The sequence below is a fragment of the Anoplopoma fimbria genome, unplaced genomic scaffold, assembly GCF_027596085.1.
Source record: "Anoplopoma fimbria isolate UVic2021 breed Golden Eagle Sablefish unplaced genomic scaffold, Afim_UVic_2022 Un_contig_7954_pilon_pilon, whole genome shotgun sequence".
In the NCBI taxonomy this organism is placed as follows: domain Eukaryota; kingdom Metazoa; phylum Chordata; class Actinopteri; order Perciformes; family Anoplopomatidae; genus Anoplopoma; species Anoplopoma fimbria.
In genome coordinates, this window is record NW_026552831.1 from 28,821 (window position 1) to 41,054 (window position 12,234).

At 40.9% G+C, this 12,234-nt stretch overlaps 1 pseudogene; it reads left to right on the forward strand.

Annotated features, from left to right (window-relative positions):
• Window positions 1–467: 467 nt before the first annotated feature.
• On the forward strand, window positions 468–12,010 carry LOC129116212 (TNF receptor-associated factor 2-like; annotated as a pseudogene).
• The last annotated feature ends 224 nt before the right edge of the window (window positions 12,011–12,234 follow it).

Sequence of the window (12,234 nt, forward strand, 5' to 3'; positions counted from 1 at the left end):
TCTTTATAATCTGTGAGCACAAGATCCCATTTTCTACACTGTGATTCTGCACTTCCGAAAACCAATGAAAACAAATCCTACCTTGCTTTTACTTTGAAGACCAGATCCCAGCACTTCCGAGATAACGCCGTCTTAAATATAGCTGCCTTGCCGCAGCTCCGGCGGTCCAATCCGGCGCAGAGCAGCGGTCTGCTTCCTGATGGTCCTCGCCGCGTCGCCGCTGCTCTCCTCTCCCTCTCGGGCTTGCGGCGCCTAGCGGTAGACGTGGTGACCTACACCTGAACGTAGCATCCTCAGCTGTCACATCTATCACGTGAAAACCGCCCGGTCTTGTTTGTCCATGCATACGAAGATCAAACATGCGTTATAAACACAAGCAGGGATGCATATTTCAATAAACTGTCCAAGAGCAATGGGTCGCTGCCGGCGGTCGTTTCTCAAACTGCACTCAGCTGTGTTGGCTGTCTTGAACGCACCCCGCTGAGTACCTCGATATTGTTCAAGGGGAATAATGGCTGCACAGGAGCAGTCTCCACCATCTTCCCTGGAAGGCAACAAACCAGGCTTCCCAAAGAAAATTTTGGCCAACAGCCTCGAGGACAAGCATTTGTGCAACTCGTGCCAGAAAGTGTTGCGAAGGCCCCTGCAGGCCCAGTGCGGTCACCGCTTCTGTTCGTTCTGTTTCAACAAAACTGTGAGGTGAGTAGCGTCGTTGTCGGGGAGCTAGCTCGATGGGTGAGCGCCCTGTGAGCGACCGGAGCTGTTCACCAGCCCCCCTCTTGGTTTCTTTAAATCTAATGCTGACCTGCTTATTGGTGCTGGTTTTACTAAACGCAACCACACGCTCAAGTATGATAAATACATTGGAGAGACCAGCAAGAAATTCGGCTTGGAGTTAATTCACCAATAATCGCTTCATCACAATCAAATATGATGAATTTTGTGTGACGGGTCTTTGAGGTGTCCCCGTAGTCTAGTCCCGCTAACCCCTGATGCGGCCGGCCCGAGCAAGCTATGGAGATGTGGAAGAGTTGAACTTGACAGTGTTTTATATTAATGTTATATCAGGGTGACATGTAAGCCGAATTTTACTAGAAGGTCCAACAACTGTTATGGGATATTTCACATGTATTTCAGCCCTTATGTATGTAACCGAGCCAACATTGCACTGGTCATTTTCTGATTGGAGTTTATGATGACCTTTATCCATATGGTAGGTAAGGTGACCCGACAGAGGTCCATCCAATATACTACGTGTACTTTTCACTAGTTTTTTCTATATAAGAATGATAGCAGTAGGATCAAGAAATTCGTTTATTTTTGTTGTTGTCATGAAACAGAAACAGGAATAGACTTTAAAAAAAAATCCTATATATTATTCATTTATATATGTATAACGGCGCGGTGAGAAGACAAGCTTGTGTTTGTGAGATCACTGATTTTTTTTCATTCTCACTGTGCGCATGTGTGTGCGCCGTTTTGTTTCGTTTTCAGACATACTTGTATTTTGGGATCATTCATTGTTGGTGAAAGCATCGCCTGGAGTAACATTTGCTGCCACTAAAAGACCAACCCTGTCTGCATCTTTGTCAAACAACTTTATTCAGAAACTCTCTAAGAAATAGGTGTTAGGGGAGTTGTTCCTGTGCCGATGTGAGGGAAGGACAGAGGATGTCGCATGTGTACAGATTGTAAAGCCCTCTGAGGCAAATTTGTAATTTGTGATTCTGGGCTATACAAAATAAACTGAATTGAATTAAACATAAATATGTGACCCATCAGATTCTGTGACTGTGTAGATTAGGGATGACTTCCTGTGTAGAACAGTATGTGAAATTTCCCTTACTAGTAGAGGGTCCCCCTTGTTGAAATTCCAACATTATATTAGTTAATATTATGCTTATATAGTCAATATCCCCAATATTTTTTTTGTTAAAGGTGCTAAATTCGAAGTTGGGTGCATTAATATAGCAGCTAACTTCTATGTGGCATATAGAGGTACCATGGAGTAATGTCTACCTGAGCAGAGCATGTAGTCACACTCCCTCTGTGTGTGGTACAATCCAAGTTTCTCTGTGCTTTGTTTACCAAGCCTGCTTTTTAGTGCATGTGACTAATTTCCGATGCTCTGCACTGGGCTCATATAGTGGTTAAAAGCTTATGACGCCGTCCTGACCATCTGTGTCGGAGCCAAAGCATAACGCCCGCACATTGGTTTGTGATATCCCCCCTACCCTACCATTGCAAAGGCGTGTCAGCACATTTTCTTTTGTCTGCACTGTTTGTGCTGTTAGCACTGTTGGCTGCGAGCCGCCAAAATCACATTTCCCTACAGTCAAAATTGACGTTTTCTGTTTGAACAACTGTCCAAAACCCAAAGACTCTCTATTTAGAAGGATACTTAACTACTGGAAACAGTAAATATTTATCAGCTGTGTATGAAAAATGACCTAACCCATTAATTGAAAAAAAGACTGGATCAAAATTGTTTTTCAAATCTGGATAAAAATGTTGTCGATCAACCCAATAATTTCATTAAGTAATCATTTCAGCTCTATATGTTATCCCGATTCAAGGTCTGCTTACTAGCTTTATTGGAATCTTCATCCAACAGGCTTCCTCACCAAATGGAGATGTGTGACTGGTTTTGGTCTGGCATTCACTTGAAGACCACTAATATAATATTTGCCTTTCCTCCCTTCAAGCTCCGGACCACAGGAGTGCGGTGCTTGCATTAAAGAAGACTTGTTCAAGAACCCACCTCCATTCTCAAGCAAGGCGGTGTACGTATATATTTTTTTACCCTACACTGCATCTTGTTTTTCCTCCTTAGTTACATTAACTATTGCATTAATATTATTTAAAGTTACTACAAGGAACTTTTAATTGCGATGCCTCTGTCCGACCTACATAAGCCAACAAGACCAGGGTGCCGCCAATCAACACAAAATGAAAGTTCCTCTTAGTAACTTTAATACTCCAGTCAGATGGAATCAGACAGACGGTAGATGGCCTCAGCTGTGTTATCACTAGCGGCCCCTACCAGCCGGTAAGCGTAGTGAGTGAGGAGTCAGCAATGGCAGTATGAAACCGGCAATAAAAGGTGTTTTGAGCCAACGCAACCAAGAGAAGTCCTTGACAATGATGCCATAAATTGCCACCCAAAATATATTATGCAGTCTGCCATAGCAGAAGTGGAGATTAACCATGGACAGACACAGAGGTGCACACTCACTTACTTACAGATGCACACATACGACTGTTCGTGTATTTGATTTGCTGACCTGCCATCGCATTGGACTGTTTGTTTTTTCCAGAAGGTTTTGTCCATGCCCTTCTACTGTCTGGCCGATTCCATGTGAATGCAGCATGAGCTCCCTAGTTTGTTAACATAATCACCAGTCTGTCATTAGTCGTATAGTTCAGCCTGGTTTGGTATCTTTGGGTTGAAGGTGAGAAGAGACTGCATTTTTGTGGATGTTAAAACCCCGTAGTCAACACTGTAACGTCAAAGTCGTTGCTGGTTTTCAGATCAAATGTGCAGGAGTATAGAGCCAGCACAATAAAAACTTTGATTGCTCTTTGCAAGCGTAGAAAATAGAAGGAGCAACTATAGTCCTGTGTCCCTAGAATGACCATATGTGCAGGTGAAATTAGAGCCGGGAGATAAAACATTTGATCCCTTAGGAGTGTTTGTAACACCACACCTCCGACTGTAACTGAAGACACGAAACCAGACCGCAACGAACAACAACCTCTGCTTCTCCACGCAGGCTTTCCCTGACAATGCAGCTCGGAGAGAAGTGGAGGCCCTGGCGGCCGTCTGTCCCAACGAAGGATGCACGTGGACGGGGACCATCAAAGAATTTGAGGTGCAAATCGTGTTTTTTATCTCATAATATCAACTCAACTTTATTTATAAATCATATTTCATGCATAAAAGAAATGGAACACAATGTGCTTTACATAAAAAATGACATAAAATAGGTGCAAGTGAAGATGAAGTCAGTGCAGAATATACATATGCCATAATAAACATGACACACACTGTGACATACACACATCCTCATCCAGGCCATCAAAATATAGAATATATATAAAATGCTGTGTTTTTACTCATTTTAAATGCTGCATTTCTGTTAAGTGACTCGCATCATGTAGGTATTTTGTGAAAGCACCAATAGTCAACCCTTCAATACTGTTGCAGTATCAATATCAAACATTTTGTGATACTTGATTTTCCTCCCTATGGTCCCATGGTGGTTCAACGGAAGGAGCGGGACTTCACCGCAAGTCTGTATTCATATGCGGATCATTTAACTATTATGAGTGCTGTTTCTGTTCTATGGTGAGACCAAAGTAGATGTTAGGAAGAAACTGTTTTTTCAAATATTTTGCTGAGGAGTGATAAGATGGAGACGGGCCTCTATGGTAGTAACGTCATGTAAAGAAGTAGCATGACTTTATCGTATACATAAAATCATACATTTTCATACATTCACCTCTTGGTCGTGAAGTACCAAATCAAACGGTAGTGAAAGTTATGAGTCTTTTTTTTTTGTTTGTCACCTGCAGGCCAGCCACGAGGGTCACTGTGACTTCATGATCATCCTGTGTCCGTCCTGCAAAGAACTGATGAGAGCCAACGAACAGGAGCGCCACAACGAGAGGGAATGTCCAGAGAGGACGCTCAACTGCAAATACTGCAAGGAACCCTTCCTGTTAAAGAACATCAAGGTCGGCCTCTCTATTACTGTAATAACAAAATCATCTTATATGACATTCATGAATCTCAGGGATAGAATATTATAAAAAGCTACCCGCAGGCCTTTTGAGTTCAGACCATAGACCGTTAATAAGAAGTGGACGGAGTCATGTGACAATGGTTTGTGGACTGATGTTTTGAATGCTCAAGTTTGGCGATTTCACTGTCGCCATCTTGGATGACGGCCGATGAACAGAAGTTACCATATTTGGACTGTGGAGGAGTGACGTAGAGACATCTTACACTTCTCTGGTAGTGGCAGCGACCTGTCAATCACAGTAAGCCCCGCCCTAAAGCATACCCTGCTTTATGATGTATTTGACTCTAAATGGACCATTTAATGCTGTATTGAAGAAGACTTGAAACTAGAGATTGAGAACATGAACTCATGTTTACAATGTTTACTAAGGGAATAAATCAAGTGAGAAGTAGTCATTTTCTCATAGACTTCTATACAACCAGAGGATTCGCCCTCTGCTGGTCAGTAGAGAGAATGCAAGTTTTAAGACACTTCGACATTGGCTTCACTCTGCAGAACAGGAGGAAACCTCATTGCCGAACTCAAAGCTTCAAAACGGCAGTCCACAAATCTTATCTGTCGACTACCGTAATACTACCGAAATAAGGTCCCATTCATGGGGGACATCGTAAGGGGAGGGACTTTCAATTTAAGTCTTTTGCCTATGTAGTGCGATTTCCAGGTACAAGAATCCTAAATAACTGTTCTATTATATGACAAATATCTGACCAGTAGTTTTATTTTATAGAATATATGTGTATGGTTGGCATTCTAAGTTGTTTTGTTGCGTACTTGGAGTGATATAGATCCATCTTCCAAGCATATTCCTTTCAGGAGGGTGATTTAGAGCTGCAACTCCCCAAATCAAAGTAAGACAATGTGTAGTAAAAGGATTTAAATATATTTTTGGACATTACTTAAGCTCAGAATGTCCCATGGCCATCATGACACTCTCCTCTATGCATTTGTATAAAGATGAACATATTATAAAAAAAAAAACTGTTAAATTGCGTGTTAAATTAATTTAATTTAATTAAAAACTTTGCTGGTTTCTATCAGTAAACCAGGGTAATTTGATGTACTTCATTTTTTTAGGCTCATGATGAAATCTGTCCAAAGTACCCAATGATTTGCGAAGGCTGTGCAAAGAAAAAGATCCCCAGAGAAAAGGTATCCCACATATTTATTTTCCAAATGATTTCTCATAATTCTGTTGGATTGATCTCATTTACCATTTTAGCTAGGGATCCAATTCTACGACATGTTCTATAGATCATTAGCTTCTATCATTTTTTTTTTGTTTGTTTTGTTTTGCAGTATGTGGACCATATTAAGTTCTGCAGTAAATGTAAAGCACCATGCAGATTTCATGTTGTTGGCTGCGATACGTCTGTAAGTAGACATTTCTGTTATAATTTGCTGTATATGTAACGATGGTTAATGTAAAAACAATTGGATTATGTAATATCGTGGTAAAATACAACAAAATCTCCAAGAAGGAGTTTATAAAATCAAATTTCAATCAACATGATTTTTCAAAGAATAATAACTAATATGTGAGGAAATAAATGTATACTTAATGATAAAACAACATTTAGGACATGTTCTTCACTTTGCAAAGATATTACATAATTGAACAGTTATTTCATAATTTGTTGCTGCATGCCTATGAATGCATCCTGGGACGTTGAGTACAAAGCATGTGTGTATACATGAAGCCTACATAAAGTATTCACCTAACGTAGGCTTTTTGACACTATTTTACTATTCTTTTATGGTTACTATGTTGTGATTATACTTGAAATGGGAGTGTTTTAGGCTTTTTGACACTGATCAGCAGAAAAAAGAAAACAACATTCTGAACTGTTTATGGAGAGTTTAGTGGAAATATAAAACACAAATTTGATCGCAGTTTATTATTCTTTATTTGGATCATCGGTAGCTGCAACAAAGTTAGCATCTACTCTTCTCTTGGTCCGTACACAAAGAAACAAACCCCTTTACCTCAATCAGGGTTCCTTTATCTGTAATTACAGTTTTTAAATGATATGTTCGGCTTGTCCGTCTGGTCTGGTCCATTCTCATGAACCTAATATCCACTTCGAGGAGGATTCCTTATTATCATGCCATTATTATTCCTTATATATTGTGCAATATTCCAATCAATTTAACTTTGAATTACTGTCAATATCATGCACAATAAACCTTTTCTATTTTAGTTTTTATTAGGCCCTGGTGTTATTTTTACTTCTTATACACCTTATCATTTTACTCTTGTATTTAATCTTTGTGGTTGAATTTTACTTTTCTATTTTAGTTTAGCTTTAATCAATCCCCGGCACAAGAATCTTATTTTATCTCTCTTAGACAAAAGTCACTGTGACATCTCAAAACACATTTTTGGCAATAATTCAAGAAATGATGTGTCCAGAGAGGAGTTTGGATACCATAACAGGCCTCTTTGAGTTGGTGCTTCAATCGCTTGTTAGTGAAAACATAGTGAAAAATGATGGACCTTCTGTTTATGTTGGGCTGCTTCTTGTTCACTGCTCACTGTAATTACTGTAACCATGGTAACAGGAATTAAGTGACAGGGCAACACAAACTCAGTGCTTCAGCTTGCATTAACTGCGTCGAGCTAGGGTCGTTTTTCTGAAAATGACTTATCATGTGTATTTAACATAACATCAATAACACCATGATTACACAAAGCTAGTCTCCATTCAGCTTCAAGCATTTCTTCTGTTGTTCAGTGTCAATGTGGTGAAACTATAAAGCATGAAAAATTGCTGGGATGAATACTTTGTAAAGTGTATATTTCCATGATAAGCTCCATTATTTCTTTGCTGTATGCTTTTTCTTTTCTTTTTCTGTGGCATAATTTCACAAAACGTCCTAAAATTCTCTTTTTGTTCGTATGTGACAGATGAGGATTGTAGTTTGTGTTCTTATCGTGCTTCTGCTCGTGTCTTTCTTCGAGTGGAGGTGGAGAAAGAGAAGCTCCATGACCACGAGCGACAGTGTTCATACGAACACCTCAACCTGCTCCTGCACTTCATCATGGGCATCAAGGTGAGCCTGGAGAGCCTGCAGCCCCAGAGCTTGGAGGTGGCCAGCCACAAGCTGCAGGAGCTCCACCTGTCCCTCAGGGACCTGGAGCTGAAGATGAGCCAGCTGGGCGGGGCGCTGCTGCTGCTGTTCCTCGCAGGGTGCTTGTGCCCTGACCCTGGCCACCTCCTTCACCCCGCTGCCCAGCGCCGCGGGCGCCGCCCTGGAGCTGCAGCTCCAGAGCGAGAAGGCCAAGGTGGCCGAGCTGAGCCGCCGCTGCCAGGAGCTGGAGCTCAAGGTGGGCACGTTTGAGAACATTGTGTGCGTCCTCAACCGGGAGATGGAGCGCTCCTGCACCACCATGGAGGCCTACAACCGCCAGCACCGGCTGGACCAGGACAAGATCGAGATCCTCAACAACAAGGTGACAAAAAGGACACATGTAGTCCAGCTGGGATTTCCTCCTGATAAAGTTTAAAATCTTAAAGATGGCAAAGGGATTTTTAAAATTTCATTTATTTTACCAGATAAAACCAACTGAGATAAAATTGATTTTACAACGGTGACCTGGCCAAGAATGCTGCAACCACAATTTCATACATACAATAAAATACATAACAATACATTACAGAGTAAAAACTAATGGCCATGCATTAAAAGAAGAGGTTTTATATATATATATTTACACATATAGTGTATAATACATATAGACAAAAAAGACATAAAGACATGTTAACTTTAGTTTAAAACTGGTTAGAGAGATCAGGGAGTCTAAATTAAGTCCAGCCTGCAGGTAATTTTAATACCCTAGGGCCATAATAAAAAACACCCTTTTCCCAGTCTCAGTCTGCACAGGTGGCCCCTTAGAGCTCAACCAATATTGGACCTAAGATTGTATTATGTACAAGTACAAACTTAGAGCGTTCATATATTGGTAACCTTATTAAAATAAACCAGTCCTGCGGGCATTGCAATAGGAAGCGGAGACCATCCGACGCGATTGTACACTTTGAGTTTGAAATATATCTCAAAGCAGCATGATATAAAAAATAATCAGATTGTCAAGGCACCAGATATTAAGAGGATTTCAAAAAGTCCCTTTATCCCAAATGGAAATTGATCATCATGCACAGATCCTTCCGTCAGTCAAATAGGCCATAAGGTTAAACGTGAAAAAGTGGCTAGAAATTGATTTTCGTTCCACAACATGGGCACTACTTTTAAATATGTTTTTGCATACACAATTACCCTTTGGTTTTGAGTTAACAGTTCTGCACAAAATATCCTGCAGTTTTTGGTCAAAACCCATAAATGTGAATAGAAAAAAAGTAAATCTCATGTTGCTGATTTTTCTTTTCATCTTACAACACAAAATATCTCCCAAACTGACATCTATACATCTAACTACACGTCTAAGACAAGTATTGGTGCATTAGTTTACTCAAATGTGAATTTCAACCATGAAATATGGCAAATTATTCAAAAATATGCTTCATTCAATTGAAGTTCAGTGTCCTTGTTTTCGGATCTTGATTTTTCTTTCAAAGGGTAACGTAATGCAAATGTTACTGATTGCACTGTAATCCTATGTAGACCTATATCATACCTATAGTAAGCTCAATGGATTATTGCTCAAAGCCTGATCAAGTGTTGACATGAGTGGACCGTCCTGTTGATGTGTTTCTGCGCTGTAGGTCCGTCAGCTGGAGAGGACGGTGAGTCTGAGGGACCTGTCCATCGTGGAGATGGACGGGAAGATGAGGGAGATGTCGGCAGCCACGTACGACGGCATCTTTGTCTGGAAGATCTCTGACTTCACCAAGAAGAGGCAGGATGCCGTGGCGGGCCGCGCCCCGCCATGTTCTCTCCTGGTAAGTTATTTTAGTGATGACGTACTTTAAGGATTTCCACTTCTTGCAGTAAATAAAAGACATTGTTACACGTGTTGTGTTTTCCAGCCTTTTACACCAGTAAATACGGCTACAAGATGTGCCTGAGGATCTACCTGAACGGCGACGGGACGGGCCGAGGCACCCACCTGTCTCTGTTCTTTGTGGTGATGAGAGGACACAGCGACGCTCTGCTGAAGTGGCCTTTTAACCAGAAGGTAACACTAGTTTCAATTAGTGGTCTCCACCCTGCACACCAAAATAATGCCACTGTAGAATGGTAATTACTTTCAACAATGCATATACATATATTGTAACTGAGTAGATTTACTTAGAGTACTGTACTTAAATACAATTTCGATGTACTTGTACTTTACTTTAGTGTTTTCATTCTGCTGCTTGCTCCTTCTTATCCACTACAATTCAGAGGCAAATATTGTGCTTTTTACTCCACTACATAGTGACATGCGGTTGGTAGCTTAGTAAGATATGGTAGCTACTTTAATAGATGAGATTAATTATTCAAAATCATTTAAATAATAGTCTATCATCATATATATGTTTATAATAAAGGATAAGATGGTAGACTTTATAGATCTTGAGGGGGGTCATTTACAAGCTAACCAGCAGCGAGTAAAGGATTCAAATGATCTCCACCTTTACCAGCTGCAACTGTTAGCTGACGAACACATACGTGCACTTTCACTCATGACACAGTATTTGTACCCTGTGTCATTGATACTTATATAAACACATAACTGAACCCCACCCATGATCTACACATGCTGTAATTGCCTTGTCACTGTGACTTTAAAGTACAGAGCTGCAGTCAGTACAGGGTTAGCCTAGCTTCAAAATTATACCCAGCAACACCTCTTAAACACCAACACACACACACACACCACACACACACACACACACACACACACACACACACACACACACACACACACACACACACACACACACACATTGTATCTTGTTTTTGTTTGTGTAATCTGTATTTGTGTTTTTAGGAGAAGTTTGCGCTGGCTCTTAAAGGGTCTGTTTATGATATTCAGAGCATTAATATAGCATCAAACAACTGTTTGTAATGTAAAGATATAGCGGTTTAATGTGAGTACTGGGCCGGCCTCAAGTGCACGCTCGTGAATGTTAGTGCACGTAAGCATGCCCGACTAGCTATCTAGTGGACTGCGTTGTCGCAGAAGTGGAGCGCTAAACCTCCGGTTCCAAACAATGTTAGCTCTGTCAGCCCTCCGTTTGCTGCTAGCCGCCCGTTCAGCCCACGCCATGGTGGGAGCCGTTTTGGAGGCAATAGATATGCTCTGAAAATTTTAGAATTAAGCACCTTTTGAAAAAACAAAAACAAGACACACGTTATTTAGGGAGCTTTAGAGCTGTAGGTAGGTTTATTTTTTTTACTTTTGCCAGAATCAGGCTAGCTGTTCCCCCCATGATAACAGTCTTTATGCTACGCTAGGCAAACACGTCCTGATCTAGCTTTGTAGCTAGATCGTAAAGAATGAGATTGTTATTGTCTCATCTAACTTTCAAGAGAAAGCAGATCATTTCATAAAAATGCACAGTATTTTATGGACGGTTGGGATATTAAGATACATTTTTTTGCAAATGATTTATTTCGGCTACTTTTGACTAACAGTTTCAAATGACTTTATAATCCAATATATTTTATATTTTTGTAACGTTCTTGTACCAATACTTTTTATGTATGAGATTAACCTTTTCTAATATCATTATTACATTTGAATATACTGTCACTCATATTCCAACAAACACCTTCAAATATCATAATGCTGTACACTAGAACTGCTGCAGTTTTTTTACCCGTCATAGTGGATGTGAGTGCTCTTCTCCTAACGTCTGATCCCAGGTCACCCTGATGCTGCTCGACCAGAACAACAGGGAGCACATCATCGACGCCTTCCGGCCCGACGTCTCCTCCTCGTCCTTCCAGAGGCCCGTCAGCGACATGAACATCGCCAGCGGCTGCCCGCTCTTCTGTCCGCTCGCCAAGCTGGACTCAAAGAACTCCTACATACGCGACGACACCATCTTCATCAAGGCCATTGTAGACCTCACCGGGCTCTAGGTAAAAGGACGAGGGCACAAATCCAACCCCTGCCTTCTGTTGTCACTAACCAGTTTGAATCGACAGGCTTTTGCATCCCCATTAACTGCCGTTTGTCTTCGGGGGTCAGTCTAGTTCTTTTGGGATTGGTACCCATTGTTGGCGGCAATACACAAGACCAGAGCAGGTTGCTTTTCTTTTTGGGGCCAGTGGATGTTGGTTTTCAAATCTTTGTAAGCCACTATAACTAGTTTACCAATCAAACTGAGTTTCTATTTGACGTAGATAACCAACCAAAGTGACTGGAGGAGTGAACACAATATAAATATGCCAGTGTTCCCTCAAAAGGTATTTGAACTGCTAGAAGCATTCCAAGACTTGTGTGGAATATTATGCTTGCTAGTAGACAACTAAAATGACA